A 13,209-nucleotide genomic window follows, 5' to 3' on the forward strand; every position below is an offset into this window, starting at 1 on the left:
TGTTCGTCTCTTGCAGCGGTGGTGGCGGCAGCGGCGGCGGCGTGTAGACGCCGTCCTGACCCGCGCCTGCAAGGGAAATGGCGGGAGTCGGTGTGGGTGCAGACATGGTCGACCCGCCGGCCGACATCGGCGTCCGGAAATACTCCGATCCCAGACCGAATGGTGACATGTTGCTCGTGGTCGTGGTGGTGACGGTGACGGCGGATGCATTGCTGATGGCGGAAGATGGCTCCCGGAGAAAATCCTGGATCTTGATTTGGCTCTGAGGGTCGACAGAGGAGGGGGTGGTCAACGTGCTAGCAGCGGCGGTGCTGCCGCGGCTGCCGGGATTACCGAGGCACGCTGCCATCGGAGTGCTAGCTGGAGAGACGCCCGGTGACCGCGGCGAAGCCACTGCCACCGCCGCCGCCGCCGTTGTCGTTGCCGCGGACGCGGAAGCGCTGCGCTGCAGACCTGGCACCCTGGCAGAGGAGGAGCCCTTGCGTCGCGGTGAGCGTTGATGCTGTTGCAGGTGCGGAGGCGACTGGCGCATGGGGGTAGCGGCGGCCGGAACAGCCGGGGCCACCGTCACCGGCGGACGTGTGGGGATATTAGAGTAATGGTGGTTTGAACCAGGCTGGCGGCCCCTGATGGATTGCTGCTGCTGCATTTCCTGCGGTTGCTTCGGTTGATGCGTTTGCTGCTGCGGCTGCTGCAGGGGCTGCTGCAGGGGCAGCACTCCAGGATGTGGCTGCGTGGAGTTGCCCTGGCCTGGGCCTGGGCTCGGGCTCGGGCCGGAGTACCCGGCACTGTGGGCGGTGGCCAGCCTTGGGGACGTAGCCAGGCTGATGGAGCTGGCATTGCTACATGCGCTGGGACTCGAGATTCCAGGCTGGGAACGGCTCGGGCTCAGACCTGCACCGAGGCCGATGTGGAAGAAATCCGTGAGCGGCAGCTGCGGCGATGCGGCCGTGTTGAGGCCGCGGATGATGGCACCTGACGCGGTATCTATGGAGGGCTGGCGCGGCATCGGCGAGTGCAGAGATGCGTTCAGTTGCGGGTCGTCGGCCTGCAGCGTGGGTGGCAGCGGCCTGTGTGGCGACGGACCAGGGGCAGCAGAACTACTGGGGACATGCGAGCGCGGCGGCAAGGTAGACAGGCCGTTGGCAAAGCAACGGTTCGTCGAAGCAGGAGAGTCGAAGGTCAGCTCTGAGTCCTTTTTAGTTTGGGGTGAGGTAGCTCGGTCTGGCGCTTGCGAGTCGCTAACTCGGCAGCTGCCGCCCGCTGATGTCGCTGCCGCTGCCGCCGTACACGTCATCGTCGTCGTCATCGCCGCGGCGGCGGCGCCAGCCACTCGTTCTGTTGTTGCGGGAGCCTTGCCAGCATCCTTGACGATCCCAAGCTCGGTCGCCGTCGCCGCGGCGCCGTACGCCTCCAGCCCCGACCAGCCGCCGGTCGCAAGCATGAGGGCGACGCCGCCACGCACGCTGATCTCTGATGCAGATGTCACATTGCTGGGACGGCTTTCGGCGCCAAAAGAGCCGCTACACTTCGCCGCCAGCGGCGGCGAAAATGTACTGCAGGTTGCCGCGGCAGGAGCGGCAGCGGCGGAGGCGGCGGCGCCGATGCCCTTGTCAATTGCACGGAATGAGACTGAAGCTGATGAGCTTAGACCAGCCATCTGAGGCGACGGAGGTGACCTGCCCTGTTTGCCGTCGGCGTCTTCCTCGCCACCGTCACCGTGTGCTTCCCGTACAGCGCGGCGAATATCTGCCAGCGCATTTACGTTAACTAAATACGACAACGTCGGCAGCTGCTCGCCGTCGACGCCACTGCCACCGCCGCCACCATCCTGACTCACATTCGACGCGTTTCCTAACGTCCTCTCCGTCGCCGCCACCGACCGCGCTCCTTCCCCAGCTTCCTCTGCAACAGCCTGGGCCCTGGCACCGATGCCATTGCTACTCGCATCGCCGCCAGGTTGGCCGACAACGCCGCTCGCGGTCCCGGCGGCAGGCGAGCTCCGCTCTCCTTGCTGGCGTGGACTGCATTCCGCGGGTGATGTCGACTGCGGCTGCGGCTGCGACTGCGCCGGAGACACAACCGAGGTGGCAGGCGACGCTGTCTTGCTGGACACCGTGCTGGGTGTGCCAAGGAAGCGCGGGGCGAAGGAGCCGCCCGCGGCCATTGCAGTCAGCTCTGAAGAGGACGTCCGGTTGCCCTGTGGCGACGTGCCGCCTCCTTCCGTGACGTTGGGGCTACTGCCGACGCGCCAAAGCAGCCGTGCGTCCGGCGCGGCAGCGGCGATGCCGGGGCGGCTACCTGGCCCCGTGGGAGGACTGACCATTGTGGACCGCGGCGAGGCCAGGTCAGACGTCTCGTCCCAAAACTCGGAGAGGTTCGAGGGCGTTGGCGAGTGAAGCCCGAACGCGGGGTTAGTGTGGTGCCGAATGGAGGGAGCACCCTGGCGCCCCGCGGAGCTCTTCGTGTCACCTCCTGAGGTGGCCATGGTACCAGCGGGGTTGGGGTAGCAGGCGCTGTCATTGTCGCCGTCCGTGAGCCCCGAAAATGATAGCCGGCTGGTGTTGCCGTGGGGGCTGTCCAGCGTGAAGGGCCGCGGGCCGCCGTCATCTGTGACCCCTGGGTCAATGTAGCTGTCGTCCTCAGCTGCCGCTGCTGCCCCAGCGACCCCGTCCTCCTCCTCCACCTCCTCGGCTTCTCCAGCAGGCGCCTCCTCCTCATCCCCCTCTTCCTCCTCCTCAGCCAACGGGGGACTTAGCTGCGCTGCCTCTGTTGCCGCAACCGCCTCCGCCGCCGTCGTCGCCAGCGACGACGACCGTCCCGTTGACAACGCGCCCCAGCTTCGCCCGTTTCGCGCCGATGGAACCGGCAGAGGCTTGACCTCTAAACCCCATTGCCTCACATCAAGAAGCGACAAGAGCAGCGCCTGCGCGCCCTCTGCCCCCGGCACGAAACCCGGCACGCTGCCGAGCCCCTCCATCTCCTCGGCGGCGGCAAGTGCTGCAGGACCCTTGCCGCCACCGGCAGCATTGCGACGACGACTGCATGCCGCACCGGAGGGCGAATTCAGCCCGTCCGGCGACGCCGACGCCGCCGTCCCGGCGGTGGCGGCCGCCGCGGCGGCAGATGCCACCGCGGCGCTGCTGCCGCCGTGCAGGATTGGATGCACGAAGCAGCCGGCCAGGCCACGCCCACCCTCCAAAGTAGCCTTCCAAGACACCGATGCCGTCACGGCATGGGCGGTGCGCACCAGCTCACAGACCAGACACTGCAGCAGCGTGCTGTGTGACGTCGCGCGTGACACCGTCGAGCTGCGATTCAACATCCGCGGCAGCCGGCGCGCCTTCTTTCCACTGCCATGGCCACCGCCGCCGCCGGCGTTCGACAGCCCGCTGGGCATCGCGCCGGAGGGGTCCGCGTAGTACTCAAGCAGCTTCAAACTGGCCATACGGATGTCCGCGTGAGCCATGGCCACAGCGAGCTGCATGGGATGCACCTGGACATTGTTATTGTCATGGTTATTACTATTATTACTATTATTATTATTGGTGGTGGTGGTGGTGGCCGAATCGACAGCAACGGTTTCAGAGCGCAGCGCAGATGTCGTTGGCGGGCGCTGCGCCGCCAACCTGCCATCCAGAAGTGGCAGCGCTTTTGCCTTCGCTGCGGCTGTGGTTGGTGGTACTGGCGGCCTCTGTGCCGCGTCGCCGTCCCAGGTACCGTCGTCGGCAGCCTCAGCAACTGGCCTGAGCCCGCCTTGCGCCTCCGTTGGGCCGAACGACGCCGCCAGCTCCGGCGATTGTAACATCGGTGGCGCCGGCAAGACGAAGCTTCCCTCCCCGGGTCCGCGCTTCAGAAGAGGGGTATCCGTGCCGACGTGCTCCAATGAGCAAGGTAAACACGGCGCAGATCCCGGCGCGTCAGCGGGACTCGGATTCGACGCCGCATGCCGTACAGCTGCCTCGGCGTCGGCAGACGACGTGGCGGAGCCACTGCCCATCGCCAGCGACGGCGCAAGTCCCATGGCGCCCCCTGGGACGAACGACATATCGCGCCGGCTACTACGCCCACGCGCCAGAAGCGCAGCATTGGTTCCTGAAGCAACAAATGCTGACGGGTGAGAGGCGCTGGCGCTGGCGACAGCTTCGCCTGCTGGCGCCGCTGCCGCAGCAGCAGGAACCGGGGAGGAAGCCGCGGCAGTGGCCGCCGCTGGCGGCCGTGGCTGCGACGGCGCCAGTGGCGGTGCGCTGCGCTGGAGCCTCCGGACCTGCTCTGCCAGCGCCTTGTTGAGGATCTCCCGCCGCTCCAGAGCTCGGTTCAGCGCCGTCACAAGAACGAGCGGACAGGATTTCACCACACCAAGGACAGTGAGTACGCAGCCCTACGAAACCGAGAGAGGGGGAGAGAGAGAGAGAGAGAGAGAGAGAGAGGAAGAGAAAGAGGGTCGGAATATGAACAAGGTATTGGATGGCGCCAACACCAGTCACGGGTTTATTTATAAAGACAGGGAAACACTGAAGCGACAGTCACGTTATGCGCGAGGGTGGAGACGGCAGCCAAGCTATAGCAGTCCTTCCAAGAACCAAATTCACAGCAGCTGGAAAGCCAAGCAAGCAGCTATAGCTCCAACTATGTGCAAGCGTGCCAGCCGCCAGTCATACACCCACCCACCCACCCACGCGTCCATGCATACACACACACGGCGGGCCGCGCCATGCACTCGCACCTGCAGCTCATTCGAGCTATGGAACACATCCGCGCGCACCAGCGCCGCAGTCCAGGCCATCAAGGAGGCCTGAGTTTGATCCAGCTCCGCCGAGGGGTCGGACAACGGGAGAGGCGGCGGCGGGACGGGCCAGCCGCCCCCGTGTGGCCCTGCAGCAGCTGCATGTATCCCAGTCCCGCCACCTCCCCCCCGGCCGCCAGGATCTACGGGCAGCCCCAGCCCCCCGGATCTACTGTAACTGTTCTGCTGCTGCTGCTGCTCCAGGGCTGGATGCTGTGGCGGCTGCGGGGCGGGTTGCTGGGGCTGCTGCTGGGGCGGTTGCTGAGGGTCAAGCTGGGGGGGTAGAGGCTGGGGGCTGCTGCCAGATGCCATGTGCTGGATGTAGTCACGGAAGCTGCGATGGCCAACGGAAGCGTGGGAGAACGAGCGTGGGGACGTGTGGCTTGGGGAAGTAAGGACCTGGCCGCTGGAGGTGGATGTTGGCCGATGGGCCGATTCCGGGCCGCCTCCGCAAGCGGTCGTGGCGGCAGCGGCGGTGACGGAACCACCGCCGCCGATTGTTGTGGCAGCGGCTGCGGACGTGGCACTATTATCAACGGCCGGCGCACGGTTGGATGCGGCTGGTGCGGTGGACGGGGAGGTTGGCGCGAACGGCGGCGATACCATCGCTGATGGCGCCGCAACCGGCACCGGCTGGGGGTGCGCCTGCAGTCGCACCAGCTGCAGCATCAACGCGCAGACCTGCAATCATGATTGATACCATAAGGCACGGAGTCAGCGGAGCAGGTCTAGGAATTTCCACGCAAAATACGACAGATGTACGATGTACGCAAGTCAATTTTACCCCAGGCCTCTTCTGAACCGGTACTGAGCCCGCAAGGCCCTGCTTGTCCCTCCGCACCTGCGCCCGGCAGTGCATGGCCCATTGGAGTCTAAGCAACAGCTTCAGACACGATGCTGCCAACTCCACCGGCGGCAGCGCCGCCAGCAACCTCGAGTCCGCCAGCTCCTCTTCATGCTCCTCCTCCCCGCTGCAGCTGAACGTGGCGATGCCGGTGGCTGTGGCCGCCACAGCGCCAGAGGCTGATGCCTGCGGCCCTTCGCCCGGCCTGGCGCCGCCATCACCACCAACACCGCCACCACCTACGCCGAGCATCGCGCCCGCTGCGCCTGTGGTCTCAGACGGGCCGCGCAGGACCAGCAGTGCATCGTGCAGGAAGGGCTGCAAGGAAGCCAGCAGCGTGTGCTGCAGCTGCGTGAGGTCGAGCTGGGCGCAGGAAAGGAGGAGAGAGGGAGAGGGGCAGAAAGGAGACGCCGGGGAGTGGGGCATATGGGGGCTGTTCAGGAAAGAAGAAAGGGCCGTGGCGCAGGATGAGGTTACGGTTTGTTGGGAGGACTTGCAAAAAAAGGAGAAGACCACCGCACTTACACAACCGCCCACCCACCTACCTACCTACCTACCCTGGTGACGGGCTAGGCCCGCGACACCTCTCGCTTTCCACACCGTCCCTCTCCCCCCTGTCCATCCTCGCCGCCGCCGCAATCCTCATCACACTCCTCATCCAGCCCCTCGCAGCCCCTGATCCCACCCAATCCCACCAGCAATGCGAGCTCGTCAAGATCCTGCAGCCCGCGGGCCTTGTCCGCCGACGACGAGGCCCCGGTGGAGCCCTTGCCGCCCCCCGGGGCCTCCTCCAGAGCACCAGCCACTAATTGCGAGCCACTATCGGTGGCAGCTGCGGCCGCAGCCGCGTGCGCTGCTTTTACCACCGCCGTGGCATCGGGGATTGACAATAGACCGCTCGTAATAAACGCGTCCTGCAGGAGACAGAGAGGAAGAGGAAGGCACCCGAGGCTGTCGGCCGTCACCTTAGCCATGATGCGAAGGTGATACTTCCAAATATATGCGCGCGCGTGTGTTTTTACGGCCCGTGTGCGTGTGTGCGTATGTGCGTGGTTCTTCTGGACGCGTCCGCGGGTACTAGGACGGCGGTCCTGCACCGCATGCCTCCGCCCTGACCGCCCAGTCCGGCGGCTCCCACCTGTAGCGACGGCAACACGGCCTCCAGACTCCAATCCGAGGTATCCGGCAGCAGCGTTGCGTCCTGCTGCACGCTCTCCGCCAGTCGAGCCGCCGCCGCATCCACCCGCACACCATCGTATGAGCCCTGCCACCTCAGCAGCATGCGCACGCAGCTATCCACGGTTGAGTGGTCCGCGATCTGGCCGTATATAGAGGAGGCGAGGGAGGGGGGTTAGCGACAGAGGAGGAGGAGAAAGAAGAGAGGAGCGGAAGGGAAGGATGGAGCTTAGCAGCTAAGGAGATCTGGTGCGGCTGCAGCGATGCCAGTGGTAGCTAAAGACTTATCTTACGCTTCGAAAAAGTCACAACACTTCACAACATGCATCTCCGCCGCTTTTGGCACCTGAGTTCAAATCCCCCCAGGAACCGTCTTCCTCATTAACACGGTATCTTCTTTCCTGGCGGGCAAGCTCTCCAGGCATTCGCATTCCAGTTCGTATACGGGTTCCATTGCAGTGACAGTCCATTTGGCATCTCCTTAACTCCCCGCAAACCGCCACCACCAAAACGGCCCTCCCACCTGGTGGATGGCTTCCCGCAGCGACACGAGGCCCCCGCCGCATGCCGCGGCCAGACGCAGCTCCTCAAGCACCCGGGCCACCGCCGCGCCGCAATGCGCCACCAGCTGCGACCTGATGCCGGCATGGCTGAGCTGCAGCAGCGGCGGCACAGAGCCAGCCGGCAGCAGCGGAGTAATGCTGATGCGCGCAGGCAGCAGGTCCACCATACGCGTGCACACCTAAACGAGGCAGGAAAAGGGGAAACGGAAGGCGGTATCAAGGCACGTACGGTACATACGAGCCACAGCGCGCGGGTGAGGACAGGGGATTGGACCCACCGGAGGTGCACCAACCAGGGGAGCGTGAAACTCAGGCACATACATGGCACGTGCTCAACAAGGGCCCCATAAACACGGGCCCCTCACGCGGATTGTAAGTTGAATGAGGACAGCTCCTGCTCCTGAAAACTGACAGCGCCCATCACTACAACACAGGCGCACATGCACCTCACGCACGAGGTCCAAGATAAAGGAGACCGTACGGCACCCGAATACGAACACGAGTGACGCAGACGTGGGGTTACGGCACCGTGCAGACACAGGTTGCGGGTGTGGGGGAGTGGACGGCAATGTGCAGAAAGCGGGTGGGGTGCTTGCCTTCTGCAGCAGCGATATGTGGACCGCGGAGTGCAGCCCCAGCAAGCGTCGAGGTAGCGCCACCAGCTCCAGCATCATGCCACAGGCGTCCTGGACCTCCATCTTCTGACAGGCTTCAACCTGCGATAAGAGCACTCGCTGGCCCATTCTCAGGCACGACGCTCGAGCTGCGGCCAGAATGCTGCACCGGCCCGCTCGGCCGCTGGGCGCGCCTGCCTTGGCCACCAGCCCATTTGCGGCGTCCGCGCCCGCGTCCGCCACCGCCGCGCCATTGGCTGCCGACTGCGGGGCCTCCTGTGACGAGGCGGTTGCGGGAGCAGCACCGGGCTCAGAGGCCCTGCGTCGCCGACCTCCCCCGGGCGGCTCCAGCGCTAAGTCCTCAGCGCCGGCACCCTGCAGCGTCAGCGTGTTGGCGCACGCAAAAACCAGCAGCGCAGCGCGGTGCCAATCGTTCAGTTGCTGCCATACCGCCGCAGCCTGCGTGGCGGCGGCCGTGGCGCGCAGGAGCTGCCAGTTGACACGCGGCGCTCGGACAGCTCCTCCGCCTCCGCTGCGCAGCACACCGTTCTGATGGTGGTGCGGTAAGGAGCCCAGGTAAGGATCCAGCTGTGGATGCAGCTGCGGCTTGCCCTCTGGCCCCTGCCCGTGGGTCTGCTGCTGCTGCTGCTGCTGCTGCCGCTCGTCTGTGCTAGATGCATGGCGCTGGTGCAGCCGCTCGTACCGTTGGTGCTCACGGTTGTGATGGTATCGATGCTGGTTATGGTGGTGCTGTTGTAATTCCTGGAGCTGCACGTTACAGGCATGAGCCATGAGGAGCAGGCCTGCGGCATACGAGGGCTTCAAGTACACAGTCGCCGCCGACTGGCCAAGCGGCAGCTGCTGGGCGCTGGCTTCCTGCCAGAGCCGCGTCACGTCAAAGGCACAGTGGTGTAGCTGAAGTCGCATAGAGCCTGGCGGCGGTGGCGATGGGTGCGGATGGCGTGCGGATATCGGGCTGCCAGGGGCCGAGCTGGAGGTCGCCGCCGAGCCGGTGGCTGTAAGGGCCACGGCGGGCTCCATGCCGCCGCCGCCAAATGTGCCGGCGCGACTGAAATTTGCGGAGGTGCCGGAGGCAGGGCACTGCGGCCCGGCAGACCTGCCGGTGCCTGCAAGGTGGGAGATGGCGCCGCCGGCACCGCCGCGGGCAGCGGCCAAGGACGACGAAAGGTGTTCCGGCGGATGGCTATGCGGCTGAGGCTGCCAGACGACGGGGATCGGGAAACCGATCACCATGGACGCCGCAGCAGGAGGCTGTCGCGATGTAGGGCCGGCGGCAGCGGCGGTGGCAGCGCTGCCAGCGGCGCCGCCATGGTACAACATCCCGCTGGAACTGGCCGTCCGGCCAATAAGTTGGGCTGCGTTCAGAGCGCTACCGTTACTAACAGCCCCGACACTGTTGCTCGGGGGGAGCTGGGCGGAAGGCGAGGGGCTGAGGGGCCCAGCCGTGCCGTGGCTAGGGGAGCCATACATGCTGTTGCTGCGCGTCTTCAGGCTGCGCATCCGCACCGTGCTGCTGAGCCGTCGCATGGCCTGGCGCGACAACACGCTTCCGCCGTGGCTGCGCGGACTGGCCGGGCTCAGTGACAGCGCCAGCACATCCGCCGCGGCGGCGGCGACAACCGCGCGACCGGCGCTATGGGCACTGAACGCGACAAAGGCCATAGAGTGGCAGGCCAATAACAGCAGCTCAAGACACACTCGGAGCATATCTCTAAGAGCTGACGACGGTGACGGCAACGGCGACCCGTAACCCCCGTCGCCGCCGCCGGGCAGCAGCGAAACGGGCTCCTCACTGGCGTCTGCCGCGCCGTCCGCGCCTCCGCCACCGGCGGCAGCGGCAGCCGCCGTCACGCCAGGCGCCGCGGCGCCGGCTTCGGAGATGCTATCAGAGGCAGGAACCGTCGTGTACGACACCCGGTCCTCCACGGCCTCGGCCCCCGGTGCCGAAAGCGTGTTACTTTTGTTGCCGTGCAGTCCGGCGTAGTGCTGCCCGTACGATACCATCACCTTTGCCGCTGCAGTCGCAGCTGATGTTGTGACGCCGTCCTGTGCCACCGCAGTGGCAGCGTTCGCGGCGAGCTGATGGGACGGTTCATTCGTCAACTTTGAGCAGTCATCAACGTCCTCAGATTCTGAGGTTGCCGGGTTCTCTTGCACACGCTGCAAAGAGGTCTGCCATTTTGGAAGCGTCTCCTCGTGGCTAGGCCGCAACGCATTGCCACCTCCTGCACCGCCAGGGCCCGCCATACCAGCCATGCTTGTTGCCATATAACCTGAAAAGGCGCCGTCCAGGATGCTCGTCATGGTCGCCTGCCACTGCTGCGCCATCACGGAGGCTCTAGGGCTGGGTCCGAGTGGAGAACCCGCGTCTGCTGGTGCTGGTGCAGCTGCCGCCGCGCCGGCCTCAGCACAGCTACAGGCGCTCCCCCCGCTGCCAGCCTCCCCGCATGCCATGGCAACCTGGCCCGTGAAATGCGCATAAGCTCGGAGGAGCCGTGCTGCTGCGTCTATGCGGTGCAGATGGACCAGCGCCTGTAAGGTCAAGGGTAAGAGGTAGACTCAGCAGCGGCAATAGGGGCCCTCTCAGGCCCACGTTTTGCACATCCTTCCTTGGCTTGCATTACGCCGCCCCAATCTACCATGGCAGCAGCTGCTGCAGGCAGAGGCAGAATCCAGCCCTTATTCCTCAATTCCGATCATTCCTCTCATCCAGCAGGAACGTTTCCCAAGCACTTGTGAAAGATGTTCCTCACCACTTAAGTATCCTCTGGGCCAGCTTGCCGGCAAACATGGCATGGCACGACATACAAACATGATACACCTCCATGTGATATACGACCTCTCTTGGCTGACCCACAAGTTCCGTCCAGGGTGAGATCCCGCCCCGGCTACATGCAGCGCTCATGCCCACCGATTAAGCCCCCTTCCTCTTTACTTCAACCAGTACCACAACGTTTCCAGCGCCACGACAACACATTCCCACACCCGGTGGGGTCCTACCAGAAACGCCGGCAGGAAGCCATACACGTGTGCACGTGGGTAGTGCTGTAGCGACTCCGCGATGCTGCCACGTAGAACCACCACGTCGCCCTGGCGAAGCGCCTGTAGGGCCCCCGGGCTGGTGCACAAAAGCACCTCGGGCCACGGAGCCACACCAGCAGGGCCCATTCCCGCGCCTATGTGCGTGCCGTAGTGCGCATCCCCGCGGGCTAGGCTGCCGCCATCGGCGGCGATAGCAGCCGCAGCCGGCACAGCGTCCCCTGCTGCGAAGCTTCCAGCCTCGTGCGTGTAGAGGTCCAGAAGGTTCGCCGTGCTGGCTGCAGGCGAGGGAAACGCGCCCCAGCCGCCGGCCGGGGCTGTGCCGCCGCCTCCGCCGCGGTCCAACTTGGTTGCTGCTGTAACTGAGGACGCAGACAGTGAGGGCGGCGGACAGCCGCCGCCGCCAGCTTTGTGCATGACTGCCATGCTCCCATGGCTGTCGATGTACGCTGCTGCGCTGCTGGTCACAGCGACAGCGGCGCCTGGCGGCGGTAATGTAAGGATGGTGCGCCAGCGCAGCGGCCAGGCAGGCGGCGCAGGAGCCTCCGAGACGGTGGACCTGCTGGTTTGCAGCGCGGCACCCGTGGCAGTGGAGGAGCCGATGCTGACGCGCTGCAGGCCGAGCATGTACGGCGTTGATACGGCGCTGTTGCCAACCGTTGAGGCGTTCTCCAGCCCGTCGACCTGGACCTGCAGGCCGCTGGGTCGCAACGCCGGTACAAGATCACGATCAGGGGAGTCGTTGACCGCTTCGGCCTGCTTGGCCTGAGCGACGGGGCTGCCAGCAGCGGTAGCTAGACCGCCGTCAGCAGCAGCGCCGCCGCCGTCTGTGACGGCATCCCGTGCGAAGACCTGCCTGTAATCCACCACAGGCGTAGCGGGCTCCTTAGGGAACTGCACGCGCAACAGCGCTACGGCAGTGCCGTTGCACACAGCCATCATGACCGTGGCCGAGTCCGTGGACGCCACCACAGCCGCTGAGGCGTCAGGTGTCGTGCCCGTCCCCAGGTCCTTCACGTCCGAAAACGCCAGGGAAAAGCCCGGCTGCCAGCCACTTCCCGGTTTTATATGCGAATCGCCGTTACAGCCTCCAGCGCCTCCGCCGCTGCTGCAGATGCATACCCCGAACCCCGATCTGTCTCTCCGGGCGCTGCGCCCCGCGGCCATTGTCTCTACTGCGGCCGTCGACGCGCCCGCTGGCAGCGGCGCTGCTTTGCCCAGGATTGGGCCAAGCCGAAGCGACGTGCTCTCACCGTAGATAATCGCCTGGCCCAAAATGGGGAAGCGTAACAGGCAAACGGCAATCTCGCGTCAATCCAATACGGCCTCGCGTTTCCTCAATCTACCTTGCTTCACTATTACTATGCTGAATAGCCACTCAGCTGCCAGCGGAATATCCAGAGGCCAAGCCGTAAATCATTCCTGAGCAGAACCAGAAGAAAACATCAAGCCCTGCCTCACACGGCACCGCGACTGCCCAGAAGATAAATCAACAACTCCGCAGCAGTATTGCCGCATGCCTGCACAAGGAGCAGACTGTCTTAGCCTCGTGCGGAGAGGAGTCCAACTTACCCCGCACACCAGCACTGCCCCTCTTTGGGCGCCGCGGGCGTCAAGCAAGTGCAGATGACCCTCGGTGTCGATGAGAGCCAGAAGGGAGGAATTGGGGACCCATGCCATGGCGGAGGCGCAGGCTACGGAGGGCGCGCTGAGAACCCCACCTGGGGACATATAGCACAGACGGGGCGCCACATTCAATCGCATAGAGTCATAGGGTCATATGCCGGTTTACCCCCAAAAGAAGCATCTGTGATTGGCACATTGGTGTCTAAAGGCGCCGCTTTAGTGACCCGGTAGGTCATCCGGTAGCCCCATAGCCGTTGATGTTTTCAAATTGTCCCACTTGCTTTGCGTTTGCGAGGAGCCGCTGCATGCGCCATGCCCGTGTCTCGGAATCTCTTAGGGATACCAGTCCCATTCCCCAAGTCGCACCAGTCGAGGCCAGGCCATCCGCCTCCAGCCCCAAGCGCCTGTGCCAGAGCACCTCCAGGCCATTGCCGTCCAGCGCCGCTACGCAATTGCGTCCGTGGACATCTGTGAGGCACAGGGCCAATGCATGGCCTGCAGAAGCCAAAGCGCAACGTAGGCAACGACGTCATGTGTTTT

The sequence above is a fragment of the Volvox carteri genome (genome assembly GCF_000143455.1).
Source record: "Volvox carteri f. nagariensis unplaced genomic scaffold VOLCAscaffold_1, whole genome shotgun sequence".
NCBI classification, from domain to species: Eukaryota; Viridiplantae; Chlorophyta; class Chlorophyceae; order Chlamydomonadales; family Volvocaceae; genus Volvox; species Volvox carteri.